This window comes from Notothenia rossii, assembly GCF_949606895.1.
Source record: "Notothenia rossii genome assembly, chromosome: 11".
Lineage (NCBI taxonomy): Eukaryota > Metazoa > Chordata > Actinopteri > Perciformes > Nototheniidae > Notothenia > Notothenia rossii.
In genome coordinates this window covers 45,387,893-45,404,014 of record NC_136910.1, presented here as the reverse complement: position 1 = coordinate 45,404,014, position 16,122 = coordinate 45,387,893, and the positions used below count along the sequence as shown (strand labels likewise).

The window sequence follows — 16,122 nt, the reverse complement described above, 5'->3', positions numbered from 1 at the left end:
AAATATGAAATGTTAAAATAAAGTTGTACCGTGTATGGTTTTGACTTTGAAATATGAATTTGGTTCAAAATCACAATGTTATGGTGTTTCCGCTATTTGGGTAATAATTCTGTACTACCACCAGAGTGCGCTATTTTAAATTCCAGCTTAATCCACTAGGGAATAGCTGTTTCAAAACTGACTCGTTTTTGACAAAGGAGAACGGTTGTTTCCTCAAAAATATCTTTAAAATAGGAATTTACACTATGGTTAAACAACACAACACATAACCGCCAAAACACATTTGCAAAGAAGAATATTCACAATGTTATGGTGTTTCCGCTATTTGGGTAATAATTCTGTACTACCACCAGAGTGCGCTATTTTAAATTCCAGCTTAATCCACTAGGGAATAGCTGTTTCAAAACTGACTCGTTTTTGACAAAGGAGAACGGTTGTTTCCTCAAAAATATCTTTAAAATAGGAATTTACACTATGGTTAAACAACACAACACATAACCGCCAATACACATTTGCCAGCAGAAGTACTTCCAATAGTTCTAACTCTAACAAGAAGTATGATGTTCTTTAGAAGATGGAATGCCCAGCCTCAGTGTGTTAAAGCAAACAGAGTACTTCAATTAGCATTTCATGAAATGGTGACTGCCGTGGCTCACCGTGAACATGAGGTCAAGACAAAATGGCAACTGGTTTTCCAACCTTTGACCTGAAGAACAAAGGGATTTGAGAAAACACCTGGAGTTGAAATTGGTGAGGTGATATTTTGTCTAGTAAATTCAACACACAACACTGTAGTTTAAAATAACATTTCCATTTAGTTTACAATGATAAATGGGCCTCATACCCTTACGTCATAGCCCTCTACCCATGTACGTAAATTTTTTTGACTTTAAGAGCCAGTATGGTCATTTCTTCTGTTTAAACACGCTATTTATGGGACAAATAGGACGCTAAGCAAACACAATTAGAAGAATATCGTCTATCTAACGCACGAATGTCGCACTTCCTGCCGTAATCCACAACGCAATGTCTTGAAAAACAGAATGGTGTAACCACTGAGAGCTTCAAACTGCTCAGGCCTTTTCCTTGAAATAGGACTTTTTTAAAACAGCCTCACGCTGTTTGTTACACAAAACACTCACTCCAATAACCTTAGCTTCAAACTTTGGCTGTGTCTTTCCCTCAAGCAGTCCCGACTGCTTAATGGCCTAAAACCATTCACGTAAAACGTAAAACGCCAAAAAAGACACATATAGTGATTGGCCTCTAGCCGACATGTACTAACAGACAAACGAATAGCATGCAGGGTTAAATAGAAAAAAAGAAATTGAACTCACCCTGCCTGTAACAAAGCAACGCCACGTGGTAGACTACCAATATTTATCAATTTAGGCTTGTTTTAACTTAAATTGCACAGCTATTTTCAGGATCCGCTGGCCGCCGTCAAACACACAGAACTAACATTGTCCTACATTAACTATTGAAGAATTCGATATAACAGGTTTCTCCATACCTAGTTGATTTGAGCTCTCTGTGTGCTGAACGGATGCCAGCGGGTCCAGCAAGCAGCCTGCTGTAGTCTCTCCCGGTTTTGCGAGATCCTGGGCTAGCTCGCCAATTGTTAAAATGTGTTCTTTATTCTCGCGTCCAGGAGAGAAGCTTTAAAATGAGACTAAATGGAGTCTCTGAAAAGATTCAAATGGGATACTTTAATTAAAAAAGGCGCGGTAGTGTTACAGACAGAATATTGTTCCGTCAGACAAACAGCTGTGGTCCGGTTCTCCTGAGCAAGAAAGACAGCGGATCTCTCCCCCGGCGCTGCTATATATATCCTCTGCTGGCTCCTCCCCGCCAGCCGGCTCACCTCGTCTCCAATGTCCGTTATTGCATTTAAACAGAGGATAGGTTCTTTTCACATTCAATATATGCTTAACACGCCGTTTCTCCTCATATTCTCTTTCATCACTTTTCATTTAACACATTCTAAACGCTGTAATCAATACTCTAAACAATACTTCTCGGCTCGTTTGGTTGCCGGTCATTCCGGATGTTGTCACATGCTACTCGTCTGTAAACAATAATGTATTCAAATAAACTGTACCTTCATTTAATATTCAGCATGGTAATATCTCGACATCTATCGTTGTAGTGTTAAATCAGTAGGTTTCGGTTTTCACCACACCAAGTCATTTCGCTCCTCAATTCACCTCTTTAGGAAATCGTATATTAGCCACATGCTACATGCTAACCGTAGATGAAGGATTTTCAGAATAAAAGCTTAACTGCTTGTGCACAAGAATTTCTGGTTTTTCACTATAAAAGAGCGTTTAAACTGACGGTATGTTTAAGCTACATTATACCATCAAAACATTGATTTTAATTTCTAACAGAGTTCAGTTAAGTTAGAAAGATACTGACGGATTCGAACTCTACGGATCAATATCTCGTAAACAAATCGTTGTTAAAACACAAATTAAGTCACCTAACAACCCAATTGTCAATTAAACAAGCCAATACTCGCCTTCCTTCGAGCTGGAATACTTACATTTGTCTCTGACTGTAACCAGAGGAGCAGGAACGTGCACAGGTACGGGCTAATGTTGCCCGGGCAACGGCCCGTTTGGCCTTTTGGGCTTACCCTCCCCTCTGGAGAGAGCGAGAGTTTGTTTTTCTTTTTTCTGTTGTGGCCGAATCAACATGATAAGCCCACAATTAGTATTGTAGCGTCTCGTTGCGGGAAACACACTTTGTCAGCGCTGTCATCTGACGGTGCGTTAAGACCGTTTATCTAGAGGCCCTATTTTATCAGTAGCCTATGTCTGGACTGCACAGCAGTTACAATGGTCCGGTCAAACTACATTATAACAGAATTGTCCCCATGTTGTCTTTAATAGTTACTAACATTAGATATTTTAATGATATATGGACCGCAAAACAAAACATTTCCCTGGTTTTCATTTTTAAAATCAAGTCACAGAATGCACCTTAGCTTATTTTGTTATGAGATGTGAATTACTGTTCAATTTAGTTGATGTAATAATCGTTTGGTTTCTTTTAAATTAAAATCAAGTTACAATTTTCAAAAGGTCTTGTGTTTTTTTTCCGGGGGGAGGCCCTTTTTCCAGTTTAGAGCAATAAACCCTCCAAATGTCTGTGCACGTCCCTGCAGAGGAGAGACTAGTGAGCATGGATAGTCTGCAAAGTCCAACGCCATTAGACATACTTTTATACATTATTTAATAATTTCCCTGTCATACAGTCAGAATCCCTAAAGTTCTACTAAAGTAACTTCAAAAAGTGATGGATTATACTACTACTAGTAGTTTTAATTAAAATATGCTTTTACAAAAAAAATGTACTCAAGTAAAAGTACAAAGTATTATCATCAAAATATAAATAAAGTACCAAAAGTAAAAGTACTCATTATGCAGATTGACCCACTTCAAAATAGTACATATGTTATGATTATATATATTGATGCATATTCATCATAGCTGGTAAAGGTGAAACTATGTCTTTATTATTTTGGTTATTGCGGGTGTTTTGTGAATTTAGTCCAAGTGTAACTAAAGTCTTATTGAATTGCTGATTATGTTTTATATCATATGCAAAGTAACTTAAGGTACTACATAAATGAAGTGGGGTAAAAATACAATATTTTGAATAAAATCTCCCCTTTAATCATTACAATCCACTATGAATGCTCTGTATTCATTTTTGATTGTTCAAGATCTGCAATGTGTGTATTCATTATACTTTACGTTATATTTGTCAAGTACCCCACATTTAAAATACATTTAAATATCTTGCTTTGTTTATGCATGTAATTTAATGTCCAAACAAGATGCACACAAATCCATCATAAACCCTTTCTGAAGACATGGCGCTGAATCGTTTTAAATGATGTGAAATCTTTGTGGTTTAGAAAATGAAATGAGAACAGGACTCTATAAAAAATTGGTTAGTTTACCAGAAAACCAAAGCGGAAGGAAATGTAGACAGAGAACTAGCACGGATGTGAAAGAAACACCAAATTGCAGCCAAATTCTTGGTAATTATATGACCTGCTTTAGTGCCATTGTTGTGGCAAAAAACAATAATTTGGAGCCTATTTGGTTTGTTTTAAAAAGGTTGGGTACTCAGTGGTATAGAACCCAAGAAAATGAATAACACAACGCATTAAATAAAAAAGAAATGCTGCCTACTGAATAAACTGAAACAAATGCAAAGCCTATCCATGAGGCATGAATGAGAAATTAGAGGAGAGTCTATAACTTGGAATTAGTGGTTCAAGGCTTCGCTTATAACATTTGGGAAGTTCAAAATAATGAAGGCAGAATAATAATTGTTTCCTTGATCTACACAGGATGATATGGTGAAAGCAATAGAAAAATCAACGTCTACTTGAATGTTACCCATTGAACTGGACTGGAATTGGCTTTTAATAAGAAACCAGATGGCCTCAACGCTTCCACTCCACTACTGCTCTGTGTCTTTCTTGTGATTTCTTCTCTCTTCTAATTTCCTCTGTCCCTGCCAAAGTCTGTTGCTATGTTTCCTGCCTATGAACCATTATCCACTACGAATATTCACAGACAATTTCATAGAAAGGTGGCCAGTACTGCTAAGATTTTGGACAACAGATAAACTTGACTGAGTGAGTGACATCACTTATGTTTGAATGCAAAAATAGCCCACCTGCTGGGATACAAAAAGTGTGGTTTTAGTGGTACTGAGCAGTTAAATAACGAACACAAATAATATTATTTTGGATTAATGTATGAAGGTAAACATTTTAATGTTGTTTTTCATGGTGTGCAATGGTGGAAGAAGTAAAAGTAGCTTTACTTCAGTATAAAAATACTTTGTTAATGTTAATTAAAAAGTATTATCATCAAAATATAAAAGTACTCATTATGCATGATGGCCCATTTAAACACAATATTAAATTATTGTATTTAACTAATATTTAAAAATAAGTTATTTTAATTATTGATGCATTAATGTGTTCACTTCAATGTTGCATTGGGTAAAAGAGGGGTTCATTTGAGATTCTCTATTTACTGTACTACTGAGTAGATTAACATATAATAATAAATGATAATGTAATGAGTTGACTTATATTTTGCATTAATAACCAAAATCCGCAAAGTAACCAAAGCTGTCAGATAAAGTGTAGTGAGTAAGTAAAAAGCGAAATATTTGCCGACAAAATGTAGTGGAGTAAAAGTGTAAGTAGCATAATGTGAAAATACTCAAAGTACAAGTAGCCTACCTCAATGTATTACTTAAGTACAGTAGCCTACTTGAGTAAATGTGAAGGCCTGAGTCTGGGTAAACGTCAATGCGCATGCGCCGATTGCTAATTAGGCCCACCTGTTGTCATAGCTAGTGATGGCGAGATGAAGCCTTATGAAGCTTTGAAGCTTTCCAGCCAATTGGTTCGCAAAAGGGTTCATCTCATGAGGCTTCATCATGGGCTTCATTTGAACGATTTGAACACAAACCCCCCTGTTGGTCAAAGTGTGTAAAACAGGCAGATTGGACATCTGAAGAGTGTGCTCTATCTCATACCGAGTTCCCAATGAGTAAAGCCTTAGAATACCTCTAAACAACAAACATAAAATCATATATTCATGTTAACAATATTGTATTTATTTCAGTTTAATGATTGTAATTGAAAAGCCTAAGGAGGCTGGTAAACATTGCAAAGAGGGATTTGTATTCCTTAATAATATTCGTAAACTTAACCATGTTGTAGCCTGAGAAAGGCTAAACCATATCAAAGAATACATTGATTAACTCCATTATCTAATTTAGCTGTACTTTAAAAAAAAAAAAAAAAAAAGACGTAGGCCTATTGCCCAGTCGTCGAACCAAGGACCTTGCGGTTGAAAGGCAACTGCTTTCTGGCTGAGCCACAGCACGTACACTAATACTTCCTGAAAACACTGTACTATATTTAGTCCTGTATTTATTCATTTATTTTTGTATTCCTACATTTATTTATGCTTTTATTTATTTATACGTATGACATCTTCCGACCTCTATATAAGTGAGGGTCTGAGCTCTCTTAATTCTATCGTGTCAGCACCGGGCCTGGGTACAGGAGGGGTAATATCGTTCTTGGTATATATCAATATCAACGGTTCAACCGATCTGAATCGCTTTCTGAAGCAGTCACGTGGTATCGACAGGCAGCGAGGCTTCGTTTGTCATCGGTGACGTCACTGGCCCAAAACGATACAAGCCTCGATACAGGCTTCATAAAAAGCTTCGGGGATTACTCGACACACGCTCCAAAGCCTCGGCGCAATACGTAACATCACTAGTCATAGGCAGCTGCCATCAGTACTGTTGTAACTTGGTCGTAGTTTCCAGAAGTTTGTAGATAGTTACTGTCGTGACCATAAACGATGTGAATTATCTTTGAAAACACACCTAGGAAAGTCTACCTTTTAAAAAAAAAGACGTACATTTGTATAACCAAACCTGTGATAATAACAATGAGCTTTAACGCTTAGCCTAGTTCCCCAGGAACACCTTGCTAACTGCTAGCTTGTCAAAAAGGATGCTTTCTCTCGAAAGTGATGGAACCATGTCAGGAACAGGCTTTCAGGATCCCCTGGATAATGCTGAGAGGATTGTTAACATGAAGCAGCAAGATAACTCGGTGGTATTGGGGAATTAAACCGAAGAACAATACATTGAGGAGAACAGGTATGTGCCTAGTACTAGCATCAACTGTGTTAAAATTGTGTGTATATATTATTATTTATTCTATCAAATGTTCAAATTGTGTAGCTAACCAGTCGGGATATCAACATAATAGGAAGGCTAGTAACTAGATATATGGATTGCAGTCATGTAAAATGCATTACAAGTGACTTATTTAACTTTAAACATGAATACATTAACTGCTGCATGTTTTTGTTTGTTTGCTCAGTAACTTTGGAAACTCTTTGGCAACAATGTTTGTTGACGTTTGTCACTACAACATATTGTACAGAAACATTCATGTTTATCATATTATGAGCAGAAACACACCTGAGCTGATGGTTAAATCACTTAATCATCAAGCCACACATACTACTGTGATGCACTTTATAAGCAGGGCATGTTCACTATTAAGTATTATTGATTTACTATTTGCACCTTAGAATGCTGTAGTGTTGCTAATATATTTAATTATGTTTGAACAAACACTGGGTAAACCCACCATCAATATATATTCTAACCCTATCTTTATAGAATGCCTATATAATGAAACATATGAAACTTGAGCCAAACAATAACTTGCCAGTCATTGACTCATCATCAATGATTGGTGTGATACTGTTGACATTGGTGAATTCTGGAAATGTATGCAAACACTGTGGTTAACATTTTATTCAAGCATTTTTCAACACTGTCCAGCAATATTGCTCACTATAAAAACATACAATATGTTATGTGTTTGAATGCTCACAGGATCACAGGGCAGAGTCATGCCTCACTGAGCTGTCAATCACTTGAGCGGAGCCATTATGGCCCCCTGTCATTTATCACTGGTTGCAGGGAAGAAGCCGCCTCATTACTGTGTGTGTTGGTGACGCCCATGCAGGCTCAGCAGCACAAAAGCCCCCAGGCCCAATTAGAGAACCTGATGGATTCCAAACTAATGGCAATGTAGCTTCAACCTTTCTTCAGATTAATGCATGTAGACATCCTGTAATCCTCCCCTCCTCTTTTAAAAATGGCTTGTGTAAGGTCAGATGTCTTGTGAAATTATAAATGATCACCATAGTATTTCAGTGATTAAACCGTTGTCTGTGTGGATTCCCAGCCTTGTTTATCAGACCCTAACAGCCGTGGATATTAAATGTTCCAAAATGTTTTTTCTATTTGAACCATTCATCACTAGTTATCACTTTAAGCCGGGAATTTAAACCATTTCTAACTTGCCTTTAGCTAATAATATTAACCATTCCACTTCTTGGCTTATAATTGACATACTGTATCTATGTTATTGATTTGAACCAACCATACCATTCATTTCTCCCAAGTATTTCCGCTGTTTATCCAGTTGTTTAGCTTCACTTAGCTTCTCAGTTTGCTAGCTTTTCATGTTCCCTTAGAAGATTTTCATAATAACTTTTTAATATTATCAAATGTATTGAGCTGCTTTCCATATAGTCCCTGGCGAAAAGAGCACATAACCTCATTGGGAATTTTGTAATCTTAATTATTCAGCCAGACAGTCAGATAACTTAACTTAACTTGGGCTCATTTCATGCACATTTTGCTGTGACTGAACTATGCATTTCAACTGTCAGATATCTTCTCCAAATGTTTGTTTGACTGAGAGTAATGACTTCATATCTATCGTTCTCATTATCTGACACTTACCCAGCAGTTTGCAGAAAGGGTTTCTACTACTAAACAAGTAATACCTTTAACCATCTTAAAGCATTTTATTCAAGAACATTCTGCAGTCCATACACGTTACCTTTTGCATTAACGAGCATCATTCCATACAGATACTGCAGATAGGGCAGAGGCCAGTAAAGCAATATAATATATCTCACTGTCAGCTAGACTACAGATCGTTATGGTCGGCCCATTTTCTCCATCGCGCTCTAAAACCATAAATCATTTTGATGATAAAAAATGATTGGTGTGATACTGCTGACATTGGTGACTGTGGTCAAAGATAGACGGAAGTAATAGATTAGTGTTTTCCTCTCGTGTATTTACTGGACAGCTTGAAGAAATGTGTGTCATTTAATCAGCTATGTCAATTTCAAATGAGCATTCCTCAATAACATCCTGCTAGTTATAGTCACAACAAGCAATCAGTTCAGTTTTATTGATAAAAGAAAAATGAACGGCAGAAAGTGACTCATTTATATATCTTATTTGTTTCTTTCTAAATGACCATCCTTAATGAATCACCGCTGGGATGGATGACATAACATGAGTCATAGAAATTGCATCTCAAAAAATAATAATGTTCAGAATAAATTGCTTTAGAGAAGCTGCTTCAAAGATGGATTTGCCATCCTCGTTATGATTATTGTATAGCGTGCAAAGGTAGTTTCACACAGCGGTATCAGGGCATAGCAGTGCGTGCATGAAGACAGGAAGTGGCAGTCTGGGGCTGCTGCACGGTTACCACAAGGCTATAGAGTCCTATGTGGATAAAGACACATCAAAACCCCAGAACGACTGCAGTGTGCCCTGCTGCTACCTGTGGTCACGCAATAATTGGTGTATCTTTTTTTGTATTTGTGTGTGTTCGTGAGTAGGCATGAGTTTATGAAAAACAAACCCAGACCGTAACAGTGAAACTTCTTCCGGTCTGGCCTCATTAAAGATGGACTCGCTGAGATCTACAGTCGGAGACAAAGGGACTAGGATCTGAACATGATACATAAAATAAAACCTATATTTAATTGAAATAGGAATAATGAGGCAACTATATATCTCATTTCATGATAATACGATGATACAATTTAAATGTCTTTTTGAACACACTCTAAGGTTGAAAAGTGTTTCATGATATGAATTTATTTCTCATGTGGTGCAGTGCCACCTGCTGTGGGATTTATGCAAACACTCACTGACCTGAAAGAGGAGAACCAGAGATATTAAAAGCCATCTTTCACTCAGATACACAGAAATGTAACTGCCTGTATTTGAATTGCTCAAGAAGACACAGCATTATCACATTTATGTTGGTATTGGAACAGTCAAAGAAGCCATTAGAGACCATTTCTAGCTGAAGGCGTTCAGAAATGGATGAATTTGGTAAACATACTTGTCATTCCTGTATCACTCTGTGTTCTCTGGCTTAATGAGCACCATATGAATCAACACAAACATCAGGGTGATGACATCTCAAGGAGAAGGGATGGAGGAATGAAGAAAATATATTTGCTATGGCTTCAAATATAGAGCTCCAGTCTCCCTCATGCAAATAGAAAAAAGAAGCTCTGAACCAAAAACAACCATTATTATTTCAGTCATATTATCTTTGAGCAATTGCATATTTGTTTAGGATGTAACATTTGAGTCTGTATGTTGGCTTATCCATTCCAATAAGGGCTCACAGACGCTTGCTGCATCCGCTTGGACGTTGTCCATGCTCTGAATCATCAGAAACTTTGCAGACTGTGGAGAAAAGATGACGGTTTGTTAGTCACTGTTTAGGCGTTGGTAGCTTTTCTCATCTGAAAGTGGGTGCAGCAGCAGGAGGTGAAAAGGTGATAGTCTTTATTTCCACTTTGCCTTTTCTTTTTTGTTCACAAGTGAAAGGCGTCTACACACAGCAGACAATGATTGTGATCACCTCTAAGGCATGACTGCTATTTAACTTTTCTGCCTGAAAGCACATTTCATGGCAAACTTTTTGCACAATGCCTTAGATTATTTATTTACAGGTTTAAACATGCATGTAATTCACACCTTTTTTTTCTCCAACTTTAATTTTGTTTCCTAGGAAAATATTCTGTTATAAATTAAGAGTATAATTTCTTTCTTGTTTTTTTCACAAAAATTCCCAATTGTTACTATACATTTATTGGGAAGAACTATTATTTTAATGCCCTCACTGTAATTTAAGCTTTATGGACGAAATAGCTTGGACGATATATTTGAAAGAACTCACTGACATTTAAAAATAACTCGAAAATGTAATTTCTGAATAACATTTCTGTGAGTCATACAATAGTTCATTTGATATATTTTCCAGCCCTTGTTTTTAGGGAGTGAAGCCAGTGAATATGACTAAGGTAATTACACCAGTGGGGTAATCAACCCTTACTTTACGCAATTGTGCTTCAAATCACCTGGTTTTTCTCTTCTCGCATCCAAAAATGGATTCTGACATGCTGGTTTCATTGTGAACATCTTATGCTTAGATTCAGATGCTATTGGTTTACCACCTTTTTTGTTACACTTGCCAGAATTTGCCATGACTTTTCCCTGTTCTCAATCACTTCCTGGTTTTTGGTCAGTCAAAGTCTTACAAAAGTCTGACATTTATATCACTTTATGTTACTTGTATATATGTATACACACACTGCCAGCATACTTAGACATCAAGATAGCCACTAGATGGCGCCAAACGATACGTAAACAACAGACAGTGTCCCATATCTGAGTAGTTCCATTCCACATTTTTCAGACTTAAAAAGAACCAACCATATTTGTGATTAGAGTTTGACTTGTACTTGCATTTTATTAATTAGACCAACATTATTATTATACAAAGTGAATCATAATAATATATTCAACAGCAGAATATTGTCTGAATACAAAATGTCTATCCTTTCTGTTGCAGTGTAAATAAGTTTTGATAATGGGTAAAATAAAGAGAAAAATATAAAAAATGAGATTGGGAGTATAGGGGAATAAAAGCGTAATATCTCTTTAAGACTTGTTGAGAGAGGGAATTGTGCAGCTGTGATATCGGCCTGACACAACAGATTGTTGTCCACAGTCGCCCTGAGATTGTTAGCAGTCTGGGCAGGTGGTGTGATCACTGAGTCTGATGGAGCTGCATGAAGAAGCAGCAGCCCATTACTCAATGTGGGAAATGGAGGATGGCACATGTAATTGACAAGTTTAAAAGGAGACATTGTTGGTGCTTGATTTGTAAGATTATATATTATATAAAACAATATATATATATATATATATATATATACAACAATATATATTGACTTAAATGGAAAAATGTGCTTTTGCTACCTTGGCAAAATAGGGATTTGTTCACAAGAACTAAAGAGATCAGAGTTGAATTCTGAATTCTTGTTTGCAGCTGATGCCATTACCCACATTCTCAAAATGTTCTTACATTTAACGAGAGCATCAGCACTATCCTGCCCACTGAGATGATGGTTGGTAACCAAAAAGCACTTTAGTATCCAGGTAACTTCTTGATGACAGTGTGATTGTAGTTGATGATAAAGCTTTGCCACGTAACTGTGTTCTGTGCTGCCATAGTGAGGACTTTTGCTGTCGATCTGATAAGCCTGCATGGGATCAGATGTGTAGCACATGCTGGTAGCAATTTGGTGCATTTAATCCAAACACAAAACTAGAAGAACCTGCAAAACCTCCGTGTGACTCATCAGAAAACCCACCTGGAAAAACAGAGAACGCTTAAGGTCAGATAGAAGTGATAACTTTAACTCACGGTCAAGTTTAATTTATCCCGTCTGTCACTCTGAACGTGAAAACGCAAAGTACTTTGTTGTACCAGCTTTGCTGGTTGGTGGCTCATACCTTACTTGGCTCCAAATTGAAATATCTCAGCAGCCATTGGATGGATTGCCATTACATTTACAGAAATCCATGTCAAAAGCAACTGACGTTTGCTTTAGTGCAATCACAAAGTTGACATGTTTGGCTTTCAGTGGAATATCTGGATGGATTGCCTTGAAATCTGGAACAGATATTACTGGCGTTCAGAAAACACACTTTTCCTAGAGTACCAAAATGTGACCATGTTTTACACTTTGTCTATAAAATAGGCCAACATCTACTAGTTTGAATGGCACAGACAGTTTGTACGGACTTGACTGTTCCAACTGACTTTTCCTCTTGCACCACCATCAGCTTGACATTTTTGGTTCAGTGTGTAATGTAATGCCAATTAGATGAATAGATTTACATTTATACTTATAAATCCCCTCAAAGTGATCCTGTAACTTTCATTTAGTGCCATTATGACACACTTTGGTAAAGATAACAATGACATAACAATATTTACATTGTGTACACTTTGTCTGCAAAGGTTATTTGTAAACTTAAACTTTACCCTAATAAGATATTGTATTTTTGACAAGAAGGTCATGACTTAAACAAGAAAAGCATTATGCTCAGTGTGAGTTTACAATTAATAAATTATAATAAAAACCCCAACTTGTCCTTGCTTTGCTACAGCTTAAGAGGCTCCAGCACAATCTGGCCGCTCAGTGATTTAATAATCCATATGTATTAGCTGTCTGCTTGGCTGATAAGAGGACGCAGCAAATTGTCGGGACTGTCAAACGTTTTTCTTTTCTCTGTCCACAGCGACGGGTTCAAAGGGAAGTCGGGGAGTTTTACAGAAAGCAGGGCCAGCTTGATGAATGCTTGACTGTACAGTATATACAGCTGGGGTCCCATTGCTCTTGTTTGCTGGAGAAAAGCATTTTGGATCATGAGTACAACCTCGAAGACTTAATTAAATAAGTATGTCTTCTTTAAAAACATTTACATTAGAGATGAGAGAAGAAAAGCAGGATAGTAGAAGGAGGTATCGGGTTCACGTTGCTGTAAGGGGATGAGTCCTACAAAATATTTAGAAATATCTGAAATCCAAAGCATGTGAAGTTTCCATCCACTTGAGGTATGTGAGGGGGAACAATTGAATTATCTCCACTTGGAGTTCTGTTTGCCTGCCAAGTGCTTCACAAGGCTCACTTACAAATGTTTGACAAGACATTGAATTCATCAGATGTTTGGTTTAATTTACGGCCATTATGGCAACCTGTTGCAGGTCGTTAATCTTCGTTAATGCGAAATCGACAACCCATTCAGCTAGATTTATGAGTCAAAGCTAATCAACCTTTTTTGAAACGCGTCGACACACACACAAAAAAGACATACATGCACACCTTTCCCCTTGTGCTAGCGAAGGCCTACATGGTCCTGTGCCATGGATCTGTGTGCCGTGCCATGGATCTGTGGTTTCCAATACACATTTCTGGAAGAGAAAGAGGCATTTTCACTTTGGCCTGCTGCTACACAGCATCAGTCACTGTTTCATAACAACATGCTTCCCTTGTTTTCTCAACATTACCCAGCAACAGCAGAACCAGGACCTAAGGTGAGACATATCAAACTCACAATCTGTGTGATTTGTTACTTAATTTGAGCTATAAGCATTGAATAAAGATCATATTAACAATATAACATTTGTGAGTTTTCAATAGAGATTGTTGCTAAAAACTCCTTTGGGTTATAACAATATGCAGAACATCTGCTTTGGCCCCAGACGTAGACATTTACGTGGAAAAATGAGGTGCTACAATGACACCCAATTCATGATATCATGTAAAGTATGTGCATGTGTTTGTGTGTGTGCTAGTGTCATTGTTGGAGGGGATCCAGACATGCAGATGGCCCTGGTTTGTGTTTGCACTGAACGGCTGCAAGCGCCGTGACAAACCATTTGCACACACACACACACACAAACACACACACACACACACACACACACACACACACACACACACACACACACACACACACACACACACACACACACACACACACACACACACACACACACACACACACACTCAGGATGATGCACACTGGCTTCTCCAAGAGTCAGGTCAGAAAACTGAACTATGGAGTATCATTGTGCTGTTTTGATTCTGCAAATTATTCTTTTATAGAACTGAGATTTGTTCTGTATGATTAAGGTTATGTAGCATGCACGCTTAAATGATTGATTTGAGTTTGTTATAAAATATAAGTGCACGTTGTTGCTTGGCTGTAAAGTGTTATGTCTTGGAAAGCGCACAGTTTATTATCAGTTGTGACGCATTGAGGTGTGTTCTGTTACCATCTGCAGTATAAAGAAAGGCAGCAGCAAAAGAAGGTGCAGTAGGTGTACCTGCTCTCACCTGTACACATTCGCTGGCTGGCAGCCACTACTATAGCAACAACAATAACAACACGCCAGGAAAGCCTTCAGGACTTCCTGGGAGATCCTCTGGTATGCAGGCTCAAGTCTGGGCCAATGTTTTCATTGTTGCCTGGGCGACCAGAGGCCGTAAAGAAGGAAACCCCTTATCTTCTGACGTTAACGCTCAAACGTTGTCACGGTTCAAAGGCCTGTTAGGTAGAGACGAAAAAAAGAGAAAGACACATAGACACACACCTTTTAAAGGTTGGTCTATATACAGTATCTGTGTCACCATGGTGATTCGGTTTGGGTGCAGCGTACGCTCCACAGGGTATGAATGGTTGCAAAGCTGGGAAAGAGAAAAAGGGCGTCCCTTGGCTTTGAGTCAGAGCTGGTGGACTCACACTTTCAGACAGGGAATCCAAAGATAAGTTTATGTTAGTGAAAGACGGGAGGGTTGGATCTTCAGCATGAGGAATGTGATTGATGCAGTTTTCTCTCTGTTGTGTTGAAATGCTGTTTGGTGCTTTCGGGACCTTACTCTGACTTCAGATATGGCCTATTTTTTTAAATGGAGGACTGTTGCATGATGCAAAGAAATTAATTTACAGCCTTTAATATGCTTCCCAAAAATATCCTAAAAAAGGGTAATTTAATTTATAATAGTATAATTTTGTATTAATCTTCCTTGTGATAAAACCAAATTCAAAGATGTAGCCTATAGGAAGTCAATATGTAATCGTCATGGTCTGCTATGTGTGGTACAACAGCAGTAAAAAGGCATTGTACCAGATATGAAAGGCCAATGCACTGAGAGCCGTAAACTTCTGAGAGCAGAAGGAGAGGAAAGAAGTGAAAGCTTCATGGCTGAATATCAAAATATGTGAAATGTCTTTATGCACACATGGCAGCTCACAGAACCTGCACAGATGGTGCAGATTGTGTCAGGGCTCTGGTGGCACTTCAGGCAGATCGTAAGTATCCTCAGTTGGCCATGGTGGCTCACACGGATCACAAACTGGAAGATTGTCCCTCGCATTGAAAGCAATCCCATTCAGCTTGTGGGAATTCTCTGACATATGCTTATTCATTTTGCTTGATCTGCAACATCTGAGGAATTTTCAGGATGGGAATTTCCAGAGAAGAGTGAACGAAGGCCACATTTTTATCCGAGGACGAAGGGGCCAAAGGGGCCAAAGGGGCCAAAGTAGCATTGTTATGCCTCAGACTACTCGCAAAACTGTTAGCACTTCAGAAGACTAATTCATGCACGTATGCAGTTCCACTAAAAACATCTCTTTAGTTGTATTCTACCACTACCTTTGAGAAGTTTGCTTCTGCTTTTGCAAAAACGTGTCTCTCTTTTTTGCCAAGAGATCCCCTGTCTTCATTCTCTCATGAAATTATAAAAAGATTGTTAATTCTTGAGTTTCACCCTGTAACATCATCTTACCTCC

At 37.9% G+C, this 16,122-nt stretch overlaps 1 long non-coding RNA gene across 1 annotated transcript in view; it reads left to right on the top strand.

Annotated features, from left to right (window-relative positions):
• Positions 1-6,324: 6,324 nt before the first annotated feature.
• The window catches only part of LOC307025685, a 43,115-nt gene continuing 33,317 nt past the window's right edge, over positions 6,325-16,122 (top strand). Inside the window, exon 1 of the long non-coding RNA XR_013804232.1 lies at positions 6,325-6,720. This is a non-coding gene — a long non-coding RNA (uncharacterized lncRNA). The remainder of the gene's footprint in view (positions 6,721-16,122) is intronic.